At 45.1% G+C, this 17,457-nt stretch overlaps 1 pseudogene; it reads left to right on the top strand.

Annotated features, from left to right (window-relative positions):
• The window catches only part of LOC134943980 (olfactory receptor 5A2-like), a 32,136-nt pseudogene extending 24,576 nt beyond the window's left edge, over positions 1–7,560 (top strand).
• Positions 7,561–17,457: the final 9,897 nt, after the last annotated feature.

Genomic DNA, 17,457 nt, shown 5'->3' with positions numbered 1-17,457 from the left:
TTAGTGGAAGGAACTAGGAGACTAGTCAGGATAGAACGAAAGATGAATGCAGCAATGTACAGAGAAATCCTAGATGAAAACCTGCTCCAGAGCGCTCTTGACCTCAGACTGGGGTGACGGTTCATCTTTCAGCAGGACAACGACCCTAAGCACACAGCCAGGATATCAAATGAGTGGCTTCAGGACAGCTCTGTGAATGCCCTTGAGTGGCCCAGCCAGAGCCCAGACTTGAATCTGATTGAACATCTCTGGAAAGATCTGAAAATGGCTGTGCACCGACGCTTCCCATCCAACCTGATGGAGCTTGAGAGGTGCTGCAAAGAGGAATGAGCGAAACTGCCCAAAGATAGGTGTGCCAAGCTTGTGACATCTTATTCAAAAAGACTCGAGGCTGTAATTGCTGCCAAAGGTGCATCAACAAAGTATTGAGCAAAGGCTGTGAATACTTATGTATGTACATGTGATTTCTTAGTTTTTTATTTTTAATAAATTTGCAAAAAAATCAAACACTTTTTTCACGTTGTCATTATGGGGTATTGTGTGTAGAATATTGAGGGGAAAAATGAATTTATTCCAGTTTGGAATAAGGCTGTAACATAACAAAATGTGGAAAAAGTGAAGTGCTGTGAATACTTTCTGGATGAACTGTATAACAATAATGTGAAAAGGGGTGTAGTATGTGTGTTGCCGGTGGTCGGGCTCCTGGGTACCAGCATACCGGCGCCGGAATCCCGACCGCCGGCATACCGACAGCTGGGCTAGCACAAATGAGCCCCTTGCCGGCTCGCTGCGCTCACCACGCTGGGGGCACAGTGGCGCACTATGTGCGCCACGCTATCTATTCTCCCTCAGGGGGGTTGTGGATCCCCAAGAGGGAGAAAATTTGTCGGTATGCTGGCGGTCGGTATTCCGGTGCTGGTATGGTGGTCGTCGGGAGCCCGGCTGCTGGCAACCTGAAGACCACCCTGTGAAAAGATATTCTGCTATATACATATTACATTGATTGGTTTAAAATTAATCAAATTGGTTTATAAATAGTAACACTATAATACAATCACAAATTTGTTTTCTCTGACGTCCTAAGTGGATGCTGGGGACTCCGTAAGGACCATGGGGGGATAGCGGCTCCGCAGGAGACAGGGCACAAAAGTAAAAGCTTTAGGATCAGGTGGTGTGCACTGGCTCCTCCCCCTATGACCCTCCTCCAAGCCTCAGTTAGGTTTTTGTGCCCGGCCGAGAAGGGTGCAATCTAGGTGGCTCTCCTAAAGAGCTGCTTAGAGTAAAAGTTTTGTTAGGTTTTTTATTTTCAGTGAGTCCTGCTGGCATCAGGCTCACTGCAACGAGGGACTTAGGGGAGAAGAAGTGAACTCACCTGCGTGCAGGATGGATTGGCTTCTTAGGCTACTGGACACTAGCTCCAGAGGGACGATCACAGGTACAGCCTGGATGGGTCACCGGAGCCGCGCCGCCGACCCCCTTGCAGATGCTGAAGAGAGAAGAGGTCCAGAAATCGGCGGCTGAAGACTTCCCAGTCTTCTTAAGGTAGCGCACAGCACGGCAGCTGTGCGCCATTGCTCTCAGCACACTTCACACCAACGGTCACTGAGGGTGCAGGGCGCTGGGGGGGGGCGCCCTGGGCAGCAATGAAAGTACCTATGCTGGCTAAAAATACATCACATATAGCCTCTGGGGCTATATGGATGTATTTAACCCCTGCCAGGTTGTCAGAAAAACGGGAGAAGAAGCCTGCCGAAAAGGGGGCGGGGCCTATTCTCCTCAGCACACAGCGCCATTTTCCTACACAGCTCCGCTGCTAGGAAGGCTCCCAGGCTCTCCCCTGCACTGCACTACAGAAACAGGGTTAAAACAGAGAGGGGGGGCACTTATTTGGCGATATTATTATATATTAAGATGCTATAAGGGAAAACACTTATAAAAGGTTGTCCCTGTATAATTATAGCGTTTTGGTGTGTGCTGGCAAACTCTCCCTCTGTCTCCCCAAAGGGCTAGTGGGGTCCTGTCCTCTATCAGAGCATTCCCTGTGTGTGTGCTGTGTGTCGGTACGTGTGTGTCGACATGTATGAGGACGATGTTGGTGAGGAGGCGGAGCAATTGCCTGTAATGGTGATGTCACTCTCTAGGGAGTCGACACCGGAATGGATGGCTTATTTAGGGAATTACGTGATAATGTCAACACGCTGCAAGGTCGGTTGACGACATGAGACGGCCGGCAAACCAATTAGTACCTGTCCAGGCGTCTCAAACACCGTCAGGGACTTTAAAACGCCCATTTACCTCAGTCGGTCGACACAGACACAGACACGGACACTGACTCCAGTGTCGACGGTGAAGAAACAAATCTATTTTCCATTAGGGCCACACGTTACATGTTAAGGGCAATGAAGGAGGTGTTACATATTTCTGATACTACAAGTACCACAAAAAAGGGTATTATGTGGGGTGTGAAAAAACTACCTGTAGTTTTTCCTGAATCAGATAAATTAAATAAAGTGTGTGATGATGCGTGGGTTTCCCCCGATAGAAAATTATTGGCGTTATACCCTTTCCCGCCAGAAGTTAGGGCACGTTGGGAAACACCCCTTAGGGTGGATAAGGCGCTCACACGCTTATCAAAACAAGTGGCGTTACCGTCTCCAGATACGGCCGCCCTCAAGGAGCCAGCTGATAGGAGGCTGGAAAATATCCTAAAAAGTATATACACACATACTGGTGTTATACTGCGACCAGCGATCGCCTCAGCCTGGATGTGCAGCGCTGGGGTGGCTTGGTCGGATTCCCTGACTGAAAATATTGATACCCTTGACAGGGACAGTATTTTATTGACTATAGAGCATTTAAAGGATGCATTTCTATATATGCGAGATGCACAGAGGAATATTTGCACTCTGGCATCAAGAGTAAGTGCGATGTCCATATCTGCCAGAAGATGTTTATGGACACGACAGTGGTCAGGTGATGCAGATTCCAAACGGCACATGGAAGTATTGCCGTATAAAGGGGAGGAGTTATTTGGGGTCGGTCCATCGGACCTGGTGGCCACGGCAACAGCTGGAAAATCCACCCTTTTTACCCCAAGTCACATCTCAGCAGAAAAAGACACCGTCTTTTCAGCCTCAGTCCTTTCGTCCCCATAAGGGCAAGCGGGCAAAAGGCCAGTCATATCTGCCCAGGGGTAGAGGAAAGGGAAGAAGACTGCAGCAGGCAGCCCCTTCCCAGAAACAGAAGCCCTCCACCGCTTCTGCCAAGTCCTCAGCATGACGCTGGGGCCGTACAAGCGGACTCAGGTGCGGTGGGGGGTCGTCTCAAGAGTTTCAGCGCGCAGTGGGCTCACTCGCAAGTGGACCCCTGGATCCTACAAGTAGTATCCCAGGGGTACAGATTGGAAATTCGAAACGTCTCCCCCTCGCAGGTTCCTGAAGTCTGCTTTACCAACGTCTCCCTCCGACAGGGAGGCAGTATTGGAAACAATTTCACAAGCTGTATTCCCAGCAGGTGATAATCAAGGTACCCCTCCTACAACAAGGAAAGGGGTATTATTCCACACTATTTGTGGTACTGAAGCCAGACGGCTCAGTGAGACCTATTCTAAATCTGAAATCTTTGAACACTTACATACATACAAAGGTTCAAATCAAGATGGAGTCACTCAGAGCAGTGATAGCGAACCAGGAAGAAGGGGACTATATGGTGTCCCTGGACATCAAGGATGCTTACCTCCATGTCCCAATTTGCCCTTCTCACCAAGGGTACCTCAGGTTCGTGGTACAGAACTGTCACTATCAGTTTCAGACGCTGCCATTTGGATTGTCCACGGCACCCCGGGTCTTTACCAAGGTAATGGCCGAAATGATGATTCTTCTTCAAAGAAAAGGCGTCTTAATTATCCCTTACTTGGACGATCTCCTGATAAGGGCAAGGTCCAGAGAACAGTTGGAGGTCGGAGTAGCACTATCTCAAGTAGTTCTACGACAGCACGGGTGGATTCTAAATATTCCAAAATCGCAGCTGATTCCGACGACACGTCTGCTGTTCCTAGGGATGATTCTGGACACAGTCCAGAAAAAGGTGTTTCTCCCGGAGGAGAAAGCCAGGGAGTTATCCGAGCTAGTCAGAAACCTCCTAAAACCAGGCCAAGTGTCAGTGCATCAATGCACAAGAGTCCTGGGAAAAATGGTGGCTTCTTACGAAGCGATTCCATTCGGCAGATTTCACGCAAGAATTTTTCAGTGGGATCTGCTGGACGAATGGTCCGGATCGCATCTTCAGATGCATCAGCGGATAATCCTGTCTCCAAGGACAAGGGTGTCTCTTCTGTGGTGGCTGCAGAGTGCTCATCTACTAGAGGGCAGCACATTCGGCATTCAGGACTGGGTTCTGGTGACCACGGATGCCAGCCTGAGAGGCTGGGGAGCAGTCACACAGGGAAGAAATTTCCAAGGAGTGTGGTCAAGTCTGGAGACTTCTCTCCACATAAATATACTGGAGCTAAGGGCAATTTACAATGCTCTGAGCCTAGGAAGACCTCTGCTTCAAAGTCAACAGGTGCTGATCCAGTCGGACAACATCACGGCAGTCGCCCACGTAAACAGACAGGGCGGCACAAGAAGCAGGAGGGCAATGGCAGCAAGGGTTCTTCGCTGGGCGAAAAATCATGTGATAACACTGTCAGCGGTGTTCATTCCGGGAGTGGACAACTGGGAAGCAGACTTCCTCAGCAGGAAATGGCGTCCAGTATGAACAAAAAACTGGACAGGTATTGCGCCAGGTCAAGAGACCCTCAGGCAATAGCTGGGACGCTCTGGTAACACCGTGGGTGTACCAGTCGGTGTATGTGTTCCCTCCTCTGCCTCTCATACCCAAGGTACTGAGAATTATAAGACGGAGAGGAGTAAGAACTATACGCGTGGCTCCGGATTGGCCAAGAAGGACTTGGTACCCGGAACTTCAAGAGATACTAAGAAGGGACTTGCTTCAGCAAGGATCATGTCTGTTCCAAGACTTACCGCGGCTGCGTTTGACGGCATGGCGGTTGAACGCCGGATCCTAAGGGAAAAAGGCATTCCGGAAGAGGTCATCCCTACCCTGGTCAGAGCCAGGAAGGAGGTGACCGCACAACATTATCACCGCATTTGGCGAAAATATGTTGCATGGTGTGAGGCCAGGAAGGCCCCCACGGAGGAATTTCAACTCGGTCGATTCCTGCATTTCCTACAAACAGGAGTGTCTATGGGCCTCAAATTGGGGTCCATTAAGGTTCAAATTTCGGCCCTGTCAATTTTCTTCCAGAAAGAATTGGCTTCAGTTCCTGAAGTCCAGAAGTTTGTCAAGGGAGTACTGCATATACAACCCCCTTTTGTGCCTCCAGTGGCACTGTGGGATCTCAACGTAGTTCTGGGATTCCTCAAATCACATTGGTTTAAACCGCTCAAATCTGTGGATTTGAAATATCTCACATGGAAAGTGACCATGCTGTTGGCCCTGGCCTCGGCCAGGCGAGTGTCAGAATTGGCGGCTTTGTCTCACAAAAGCCCATATCTGATTGTCCATTCGGACAGGGCAGAGCTGCGGACTCGTCCCCAGTTTCTCCCTAAGGTGGTGTCAGCGTTTCACCTGAACCAGCTTATTGTGGTACCTGCGGCTACTAGGGACTTGGAGGACTCCAAGTTGCTAGATGTTGTCAGGGCCCTGAAAATATAGATTTCCAGGACGGCTGGAGTCAGGAAAACTGACTTGCTGTTATCCTGTATGCACCCAACAAACTGGGTGCTCTTGCTTCTAAGCAGACGATTGCTAGTTGGATGTGTAGTACAATTCAGCTTGCACATTCTGTGGCAGGCCTGCCACAGCCAAAATATGTAAATGCCCATTCCACAAGGAAGGTGGGCTCATCTTGGGCGGCTGCCCGAGGGGTCTCGGCTTTACAACTTTGCCGAGCTGCTACTTGGTCAGGGGCAAACACGTTTGAAAAATTCTACAAATTTTATACCCTGGCTGAGGAGGACCTGGAGTTCTCTCATTCGGTGCTGCAGAGTCATCCGCACTCTCCCGCCCGTTTGGGAGCTTTGGTATAATCCCCATGGTCCTTACGGAGTCCCCAGCATCCACTTAGGACGTCAGAGAAAATAAGAATTTACTTACCGATAATTCTATTTCTCGTAGTCCGTAGTGGATGCTGGGCGCCCATCCCAAGTGCGGATTGTCTGCAATACTTGTACATAGTTATTGTTACAAAAATCGGGTTATTATTGTTGTGAGCCATCTTTTCAGAGGCTCCGCTGTTATCATGCTGTTAACTGGGTTCAGATCACAGGTTGTACAGTGTGATTGGTGTGGCTGGTATGAGTCTTACCCGGGATTCAAAATCGTTCCTTATTGTGTACGCTCGTCCGGGCACAGTATCCTAACTGAGGCTTGGAGGAGGGTCATAGGGGGAGGAGCCAGTGCACACCACCTGATCCTAAAGCTTTTACTTTTGTGCCCTGTCTCCTGCGGAGCCGCTATCCCCCCATGGTCCTTATGGAGTCCCCAGCATCCACTACGGACTACGAGAAATAGAATTATCGGTAAGTAAATTCTTATTTTTCTTCATTTTGTAGAATGGCCGGGAAAAATGGAACGCTGGTCACAGAGTTTATCCTCCTGGGGCTCACCAATGATCCTATGGTACAAATCATCATTTTTATTATTTTCCTGTTTGTCTACCTGGCTATAATTTTGGGAAATGTCCTTATTATTTTGGTGACAATTGCAGATACCAGCCTCCAGTACCCGATGTACTTTTTCCTTGCCAACCTCTCCTTTCTGGATATCTGCTACTCATCATCCATTATGCCAAGAATATTGAGGGACTTTCTATCTGTCAAAAAAAACATTTCATTTGCAGAATGTGCTACACAAATGTACGTATCACTGGCTCTGGGAGAGACGGAATGTATTTTATTGGCCGGTATGGCATATGACCGGTATATAGCTATATGTTACCCACTGCATTATACAACAATCATTCGCAGATCTGTGTGCATCAGGCTAGCCACAGGAGTCTGGATTTGTGGAATTATAATATCAATTCCAAGTAATATTCTTATATGGAAAGTGGATCTTTGTGGACATAATGAAATAAATCATTTTGAGTGTGAAGTTCCTGGAATTCTATTACTGGCCTGTGGCGAGTTCTCAACAATGGAACTTATTAACTATATTGTTGGAACAATTGTATTAGTTATACCAATTATATTTATCAGTACATCCTATATTAGAATATTAAGAGCTATTTTAAGACTTACCTCTTCCACAGCACGGAAAAAAACGTTCTCCACTTGTGGGTCCCATATTACGGTTGTTACATTATTTTACAGCTCAGCAATTATTTCATATATGATACCAAAGTCCCATTCTACTGTAGATACTAGTAAAATGTTGGCTGTGTTTTATACCACCGTCACACCGTTCTTAAATCCTTTAATTTATACACTTCGAAATAAAGAAGTTAAAACTGCAATGAGGAAGACTGCCAGGAAAATGATGCTTCTGCAAATATAAATAAATGTGTTATTTTTTTTCAAAGTAAAGCAGATCTATATAGATTAATACATGTCTGTCTGTTTGTTTATTTGTAGCTTCCTCTTCCCTCAAAAAAAGCAAGTAACAAATCATGTTGCCATGCAAGAGGAGCAAATCCATTTCTATATTTTCTGTGCAAGGTAAATACTGGCTGCTTTTGCATGTAGCCCACAAATGTTACACACCTTTATTCTCACACTGCAACTTAGATTTCAGTTTGAATACACCCCACCCAAATTTAACTCTCTCTGCACATGTTACATCTGCCCCACCTGCAGGGCACCATGGTTTTGCCCAGTTGCTTAATAATTTACTTTACTTACAAACATGAGTCAAGCCCCATGTGTGTACCTAGTACTAATCATTAAACATGGAGGTTGGAAAGAAACCCTGCACAATTGAATGAACTCATAGCATGCACAAATGTATTAAGATAAGAACATTATGTTGAAGAGATATAGGCCCTCATTCCGAGTCGTTCGCTCGGTAATTTTCATCGCATCGCAGTGAAATTCCGCTTAGTACGCATGCGCAATAATCGCACTGCGACTGCGCCAAGTAATTTTACCATGAAGATAGTATTTTTACTCACGGCTTTTTCTTCGCTCCGGCGATCGTAGTGTGATTGACAGGAAATGGGTGTTACTGGGCGGAAACACGTCGTTTTAGGGGCGTGTGGATAAAAACGCTACCGTTTCCGGAAAAAACGCAGGAGTGGCCGGAGAAACGGGGGAGTGTCTGGGCGAACGCTGGGTGTGTTTATGACGTCAAACCAGGAACGACAAGCACTGACCTGATCGCAGATACCGAGTAAGTCTGAAGCTACTCTGAAACTGCTAAGTAGTTTGTAATCGCAATATTGCGAATACATCGGTCGCAATTTTAAGAAGCTAAGATACACTCCCAGTAGGCGTAGGCTTAGCATGAGCAACTCTGCTAAATTCGCCTTGCGAGCGATCAACTCGGAATGAGGGCCATAGTACATGTTATAAATGTTTAGTCAAAAGAAGAAGCAATTTACCCATCATTCTATGCATGGATTGCAGAATTAATAGCATTTGTGGTAGTTGCACACCCAAAATGGCATGTCACCTGTCACTTCATAGGAGAAGAGGAGGTCTACTGTAATTCTGTGTCCAATTGCTAAAAGGTCTACACCAAGTGTTTCGGAAAACATCAAGCACTGTGAAAGAAAAGAAGAATTAAATGTGATATATGCCTCTCCAGGGTTGGACTGGCCCACAGGGGTACAGGGGAAACCACCGGTGAGCCCTACTGACTGGGGGCCCACCCCCTCCTCTAGGGTTGAGGTTCCAGACTGTGCTGTTAGTAATCTAGTACATTATCTTGCATGCATTACAGTATTTACTGTATATACTTATCTAGGGGACCAACTCTTGCAAAATGGTTAGGCAAACCAATGTGGTGGCTTGGCACACCCCCTCTAGAGACTGGCTACACCCCTAAACATGGGCCCCTACCACTACATTCCCCTGGTGGGCCCTACATGCCCCAGTCCGACACTACGCCTCTCATTGCGAGAAGGTAACTCCTTCTAATCCAGCAGCCCAGCCAGCAGACCTGAAGGACTGAGCCCACTATAAGTGACTTGGGGTATTCCTAAAACAACTGCCATAATAAAAAAAACCCTTTTTTGCCACATTGTGTAATGGCAACAGGCTATCCAGGGGATTCTAAGGTCCAGGTAAATCTACAGAATTTACTGAGGGTCTCACACCTGTCTTTGTTTCACAAAGTTTTATTTCCACACAAAAAAAGAATAACACCAAAAAGATGCTGATGATCATTTTACAAAATTATTCTTAACAACTAGACATGACAAGTAGGGAATTTGAGTCACAATAATCACTCTCCTCCTTACCGCAGGTAATCTACCTTAAGTAGACATAAGTCTGAACCAGGGAGACCTACTCTATGATATCTCCCAACTCTCCTTTTCGTCAACAGGTAATTACAGCAGAGTGCAGGCCATTGTTTCTTTCTTGCTAAAGATATATTTGGTAATTTCAGCAGACCATTGCACATTACTTTGCATGTTTTGAAAATTGTTTTAAGTGGATTGATATCTGTAGTCTGCAAAAACTTATAGTGATTGACTGTGGTTTACAATCCTCACATTTGGTAGTTGATTAACACCTTTTGGTGGAGGGTTGCTGTGTGGGGGAGGGGGTTGTAATCAGAAAGGAAGTGTTTGTAGACTTATTTAGTCAGTATAGCATAGGACGCCTGGCCTATTAGGACACTGCAGTGACTAGTATATGAAGTGGCTAGTTATCAAGTGGCAGCTAAAATCAATAGCTGTGTTATACCTGTATTAAACCAAAGGCAAACAGAAGGCAAACAAACAAGATAACAGAAGGACTTCATTACAACCACAAAACTCTGGAACTTTATGCGGCCTCTCCTCGCCTCTAACATGAGAACACCAAGACCAGGCTTACCACCTCTCTGGCTGAGAACTTCAAGTCTGCCCCTGGGCCTAACCATCAAGATGAACATGGAACTGTGGGGGAAGAGCACCAGGACCAGGCTCAGCAGGGACATCCCCATTGCTTCTGAGTATGCCACCCACATTCTCCTACCCACCCGTACTAAGATCTGATCAAAATAATGTTATCCCAATTTTACTTCTGCCGCTAATTACCTGCTATTGTGTTTTTTGTTTTTTGTTTTTTTCCATTGCTCGCTTCACCCCACCATGTGTTTTTCCTGTAATGTTAACCTCCACTGATTGCACACCTTGTCATTGTGCCCTACATGCAGGGTACATCATACTACTACATTTGCATCAGTTTTCCCATATATGAACTTGGCCCTTGTATGGCTCACCTACCACAGTGTAACCTTCAAAGTGCGCCCAACATGGCAGCCCCATATGGTACACTTGTGGATGGGATGAAAAATACATGGACCTTGTGGTTTTGTTGGAACCCTACTCTAAACTGTAGGACTCTGAAATCACCCCCATTTTGTGTCATCTCTTCTAGGGGTGGACTATTCCACCTTGGGTAATCCTACGCTGAGGGCCCAAGATGGCTGCCGCACTTGGTACCTTGTGAGGGTGGAATACACAACCCTTGGAAGTTATCACCCAAAATGCCTACACCAATCCTGCATTATGCTTTCTGTGTGCTTAAGGTTTTCTTTTATGTCTGTGTGGCTTATCTATTGCTGTATTACTTAAATCTTCTGTATTATGTGTATTGTTTTTGATGTCTGTAAAGCGCCTTGAGTCCTGTTGGAGAAAGAGCGCTATATAAATAAAATGATTATTATTATTATTATTAACTGTCTTGATTTTTGCAGGACAGTTCCATTTTTTGGGGGAATGTCCCGCTATCTCACCCGCAGGCTGCAGTGTTCTGCGGTGAAGGGGGGGAGGAGAGTTAGAGGCTTCCTGTCACTCACTGCTCTACTGTAGAGCAGCAGTGAATGGATAATAATAATCATTTTATTTATATAACGCTCTTTCTCCAAACAGCACTCCCGGCACTTTAAAGACATCAAACTAATACACATAATACAGAAGAGTAATACAGCAATACACAAGCCACAAAGACATAAAAAGAGAAGCTAGAACGCATAGTGTAATCATAATGCAGGATTGGTGTAGGCGTTTTGGGTAATAACTTCCATGGGTTGTGTATTCCACCCTCACAAGGTGCCAGGTGAGGCAGCCATCTTGGTCGCACTGCGCAGAATTACCATGGGTGACATAGTCTAACCCTAGAAGAGATGACAGAAAATGGGGGAGACTGCAGAATCCAGGGGTTAAAGTGTGTGCGTGTGTGTGGGGGGGGGGGAAGGGGGGGACGAGGTGGAACTGAGGTCCACCACCTGTAATTGTAGGGGGAACTAGTTCCAGCACCTCAATTTCCCTACACAGTAATTCCAACAGAAAAACCTGCACCATATCGCCTATATCAATAGATGATGCAGGCGTCGCTAGTGTTACTGATGAGCTGCAGCCACCTCCCCCTTCCTCAGATCCTGGTGGTTCCATGGTCCTCCTCCATTTATAGTCCATCCCTCCTTGTACTCACACACGCTGTTTCTGTTGGACAGCATTAATCCCCTCCTCAGGGCCCAGTGTATGTGATGTCATTCTGTCACCACTGCTGAAGTGAACAAGAGCCATGAAGAGGAGCAAGCTCTGTGCATCTTGAAGACAAGATGAGTGGAGGATGTAGGGACAAGAGAGGTGGGGAAGTTGCTGGAGGGATACAGGGCATGGTGCTGCTAGAGTGACAAAGGCAGAGATGTGTATAAGGGACACTACTGTGGGCATTATGGGTATAAGTGGCACTACTGTGGTCATTATGTGTAAGGGGAACTACTATTGTGGGCATTGTGTGCAAATGGCACTACTACTCTGTGAATTGTGTATACGCTGCACTTCTGTGGGCATTATATGTATAAGTGGCACTACTGTGGTTATTATGTGTAAGGGGCACTATTATTGTGGAAACTGTGTATAAGGAGCACTACTGTGGGTACTATATATAAGGGGTACTGCTGTGTGGCATTACATGTATAGAGGGTGCCATTGTATAGTGCAATGTACATAAATGGCACTACTGAGTGATAGTAACATAGTAACATAGTATCTGAGGTTGAAAAAAGACAATTGTCCATCGAGTTCAACCTATTTGTGGTGTCCTATGCATGATGATTTGACTAAAATTTCTGACTGATGCTGCTGTCAGCCATTGCATTTTATCCCTATTTATAGTAAATATAATGCATGACTATGCACCATACCCCTGGATATCCTTATCCAATAGGAATTTATCTAACCCATTCTTAAAGGTGTTGACAGATTCCGCCATTACAACTCCCTCGGGCAGGGAATTCCAAACACGTATTGTCCTTACCGTGAAAAAGCCTTTACGCCGTATTGTGCGGAATCTCCTTTCCTCTAACCTGAGCGAGTGTCCACGAGTCCTCTGTGTTGATCTAACCAAAAACAGGTCCCGCGCAAGCTCTGTGTATTGTCCCCTTATATATTTGTAGATGTTGATCATATCCCCTCTTAGTCTCCGCTTTTCCAATGTAAACATGCCTAGTCTTTCAAGCCTGTCCTTGTATTCCATCGTCTCCATGCCCTTAATTAGTTTGGTCGCCCTCCTCTGTACCTTTTCAAGCTCCAGGATATCCTTTTTGTAGTACGGTGCCCAGAACTGTACACAGTATTCAAGGTGTGGCCTCACTAGTGATTTATATAACGGGAGTATAATACTCTCGTCCTTAGCATCAATACCCCGTTTTATGCATGCTAATATCTTATTAGCCTTCTTTGCTGCAGTCCTACTTTGGGTACTACTGCTTAGCTTGCTATCTATGAGGACACCTAAGTCCTTTTCCAGTACAGAATCCCCTAATTTTACCCCATTTAGTAGGTAGGTGTAATTTTTGTTCTTGGTACCACAGTGCATTACCTTACACTTGTCTGTGTTGAAGCGCATTCTCCATTTGGCTGCCCATGCTTCTAATTTAACTAAGTCGTTCTGAAGAGACTCGGCATCCTCCTCTGTATTTATAGCCTTACACAATTTGGTATCATCTGCAAAAATTGACACCATGCTCTCTAGACCTTCTGTTAGGTCGTTAATGAAAATATTGAACAATAGCGGTCCTAATACTGAGCCTTGCGGCACACCACTTAGCACTTCAGTCCAAGTTGAAAAAGATCCATTAACCACAACGCGCTGCTTCCTATTATCTAACCAGTTTTTGACCCAAGTGCATATTGTGCTTCCTAGCCCTGATTCTTGTAGTTTGTATATAAGTCTCATGTGTGGTACAGTATCGAACGCTTTGGCAAAGTCTAAAAAGATTACATCCACGTCTTTACCCTGATCTAGGTTTGCGCTTACTGTTTCATAAAAGCCAAGTAAGTTGGTTTGACAGGATCTGTCCTTCATAAACCCATGTTGATTCCTTTTAATGACCTTATTGGTTTCAAAGAACTTCTGAATACTATCTCTTAGAATACCTTCCAATACTTTCCCCACTATAGATGTAAGACTAACTGGTCTATAATTACCTGGTTCAGCTTTACTTCCCTTTTTGAATATAGGCACTACTTCCGCTATACGCCAGTCTTTGGGAATCATACCTGATATAACTGAATCCTCAAAGATCAAAGATAGCGGTTTTGCCAGTTCAGAGTGAAGCTCCATTAGAACCCTTGGATGAATACCATCGGGCCCTGGTGATTTATTAATCTTTAAATGTTTTAATCGGTCACAGACTACTTCCTCGCTTAAATAAGTACCTAACAGTGTGATATTGTCATTATTGAGATTGTGTGTCAGTCCCTGAATTGGGTCCTCTCTAGTGAATACTGTTGAAAAAAACTCATTTAGTGTGTCCGCTATGTCATTATCATTTTTGCTTAAGACTCCCAACTTGTCTTTCAAAGGGCCTATACTCTCCTTTTTTAATCTCTTGCTATTAATGTATTTAAAGAATTTTTTGGGATTCGCTTTGCTTTCCTTTGCTACTAGTTTTTCAGTTTCTACTTTAGCCGCTCTTATTTCCTTTTTGCAATTTTTGTTACATTCCTTATAGTGCTGAAATGACTCTGCTTCCCCGTCAGATTTGTATTTTTTAAATGCTCGCCTTTTCTTGCCCATAAGTTCCTTAATCTTTTTGTTAAGCCACATCGGTTTATGATTTTTATTCCCTTTTTTGCTACTCATAGGAATATATTTGAGTGTATTTTTAGCTAGCAGGAATTTTAGTACCTCCCATTTCTCCGTAGTATTTTTTCCTAAAAACAAACCTTCCCATTCAATATCCGTGAAAAATACCCTCATCTTTTCAAAATTTGCTTTGCTAAAGTTTAAAGTCCTAGTTGAGCCAGTATAGGGCTGTTTGTAGAAACTGATATTGAATGTGACCATCTTGTGGTCGCTGTTTCCTATGGGTTCCCCTACTATAATACCCGATACCAAATCCTGATTGTTTGTTAATACCAGGTCTAAGATTGCATTGTACCTAGTTGGTTCCTCAATTAGTTGGACTAGGTAGTTATCATTTAGTGTGTTTAAAAACATACTGCCCCTAGCAGTATCACATGAATCGTTTTTCCAGTTTATCTCTGGATAGTTAAAATCTCCCATCACTACTATGTCTCCTACTCCTGCTGCTTTTTCAATTTGCTTTAGTAACAATTCATCATCAGATGCGTTGATACCAGGCGGCCTATAGCATACACCCAATACTAACTTTTTTGTTCCTTTTTCCCCGCATGCAATTTCTACCCATAATGTCTCAACAGTGTCTACAGTCCCCTCCTGAATATCTTCCCACATATTAGGTTTTAAAAACGGCTTTACGTACAGACACACCCCTCCACCCTTTTTATTTAGTCTGTCTCTCCTAAACAGTGTATAGCCCTCTAGATTGACTGTCCAATCATGAGATTCATCCCACCAAGTTTCAGTAATGCCTATAATATCATACTGTTTGCTTGCTGCAAGTATTTCTAGTTCACCCTTTTTACCAGTAATGCTTCTGGCGTTTACATACATACAACTAAGATAAGTATTTTCCCTTGCGTTAGGGACATCTTTCACCTTATGTGGCAAGGATGACCTGTAATCGTCATTGGTTAGTGCTTTGGTAAAATCCCTTTTAGTACCCATGTTAGTAACCTTACTGCCTGCTCTTACCCTCCCCCCAACTTCTCCCCCATTTCGTTTACTACCGCCATCCCCACTATTCTCACTGCATGACCCGTAGTTTCTAGCTAAACCCTCCCCCCAGGCTCCTAGTTTAAAATCTCCTCCAACCTTCTAACCATCCTTCCCCCCAGCACCGCTGCCCCCTCCTCAGTCAGGTGCAATCCGTCACAACAAAAGAGATGGCGCCTGACTGAGAAGTCCGCCCAGTGTTCCAGGAACACAAACCCCTCTTTCCTGCACCAATCCCTAAGCCACACATTTACCTCCCTAATCTCCCTCTGCCTCCCTGGACTAGCGCGTGGCATGGGTAATAATTCCGAGAATATTACCTTAGATGTCCTTGCCTTCAGTTTCTTTCCTAAGTCCCTATAGTCTTTCTTAAGGACATCCCACCTTCCGCTAACTTTGTCATTGGTGCCAACGTGCACCAAGACCGCCGGGTCTTTGCCAGCTCCTCCCAACAATCTATCTACCCGGTCCGCGATGTGCCGTACCCAAGCACCCGGGAGACAACAGACTGTACGGCGATCACGGTCCCGGTAGCAGATTGCCCTATCTGCCTTCCTGATGATAGAATCCCCTACCACCACAATCTGACTAGGTACCTCTCTATCTTTTATCCCAACCGCGCCAGAGGGACCGCACCTCTGGATGCTAGAGGGAGCAGTCTCCTCCGGCACCGTCATTTCTTCACTATCATCCTCCGATTCCTCGTCCAATCGGGCAAATTTGTTCGGAGATGTCGTGCCTCCCCCTCTTTTTCTTCCTTCTAACTGTGACCCAACTGGCTACCTGATCATCATCCTCTTCTACCAGTGACCCCTCCCGCAACTCCTCCACCGTTCTGTCTAAACTACGCTCGAGATTGTGAATCTTCCTCAGTCGCGTAACGGTTTGCTCTAGATCAGTTACCTGGGCTTCCAAGGCAACCGTTCGCACACACCTCGTGCAGATGTATTCACACTGGGCCGGTAGCTCCAGGTGTGCATACATCTTGCATGACATGAGTGAGGTCCTCAATCACAGCCCCTCCCATATTGTTTGCAAGGTCTAACTCCCTGTTACACTCAAAGAAAAAGCAGCAAAAATAAAAAATAGAAGACAAGCAATATCACTTATACAATAATTAAGCTGGCTTATACTTATGTAACCTGAATAAGGGGCATTACTGTGTGGTGTAATGGGAATAAGATTGTGCTACTATGTTGTGCAATTTGAATTGAGGGTACTATTATGTAACCATGGGCCAAATTCAGATCTGATCGCAGCAGCAAATTTGTTAGCAGTTGGGCAAAACCATGTGCAATGCAGGGGGGCAGATGTAACATGTGCAGAGAGAGTTAGATTTGTGTGGGTTATATTGTTTCTGTGCAAGGTAAATACTGGCTGTTTTGTTTTTACACTGCAATTTAGATTTCAGTTTGAACATACCCCACCCAAATCTAACTCTCTCTGCACATGTTACATCTGTCCCCCGCCTGCAGTGCACATGGTTATGCCCATTAGCTAACAAATTTGCTGCTGCAATTAGATCTGAATTAGGCTCCATATTGCTTCTTTGTGAGATCTATATCCCTATACAAAGTTTGGGAAGCAGGGCACTAATTTATTGTTTGCAGAGGGGTGCCGAAAACACTAGCACTGGCACTGGCTCCGCTTAATGTGGGGGGCTGTGTAAATGGGTTTCACCAACTCCCCAGGACCACTTTAAGCCCTGGCAGCATCTCAACGTTTAGAGTAGGGTCCACAAGTGTACCAGATGAGGCAGCCATGTTGGTTGCACTATGAAGGTTACACTGCTGGAGGTGATCCATACACAGGCCCAAAAAATACAGATCCAGAACCAAAACCCAATACAGATTTTAAACACGAAGGAGATACAGAACCCAAACCCATGATGGGAGCAGGCGTACATCATATATATATATATTGCATAGACAAATGCCGGAAGGGGGGTTTCCAGTTGCCTGGAAACCCCCTCTCTAACCCACTCCATGACCACTATAGCAATTGTATATAAAACAATTTTACTAGAGCTGCATATTTTAAAGATCTCCTCAGTATTCCAAACAAATAATTAGCAACACAGGTTAATCTTTTAAAATGTATCTGCAGGTAATTAATACACATGTGTGCACCAAAGAGGAGTTCTGTAAAACATGCA

Source organism: Pseudophryne corroboree, chromosome 7 (genome assembly GCF_028390025.1).
Source record: "Pseudophryne corroboree isolate aPseCor3 chromosome 7, aPseCor3.hap2, whole genome shotgun sequence".
NCBI classification, from domain to species: domain Eukaryota; kingdom Metazoa; phylum Chordata; class Amphibia; order Anura; family Myobatrachidae; genus Pseudophryne; species Pseudophryne corroboree.
This window is presented reverse-complemented; position numbering and strand designations above follow the sequence as displayed.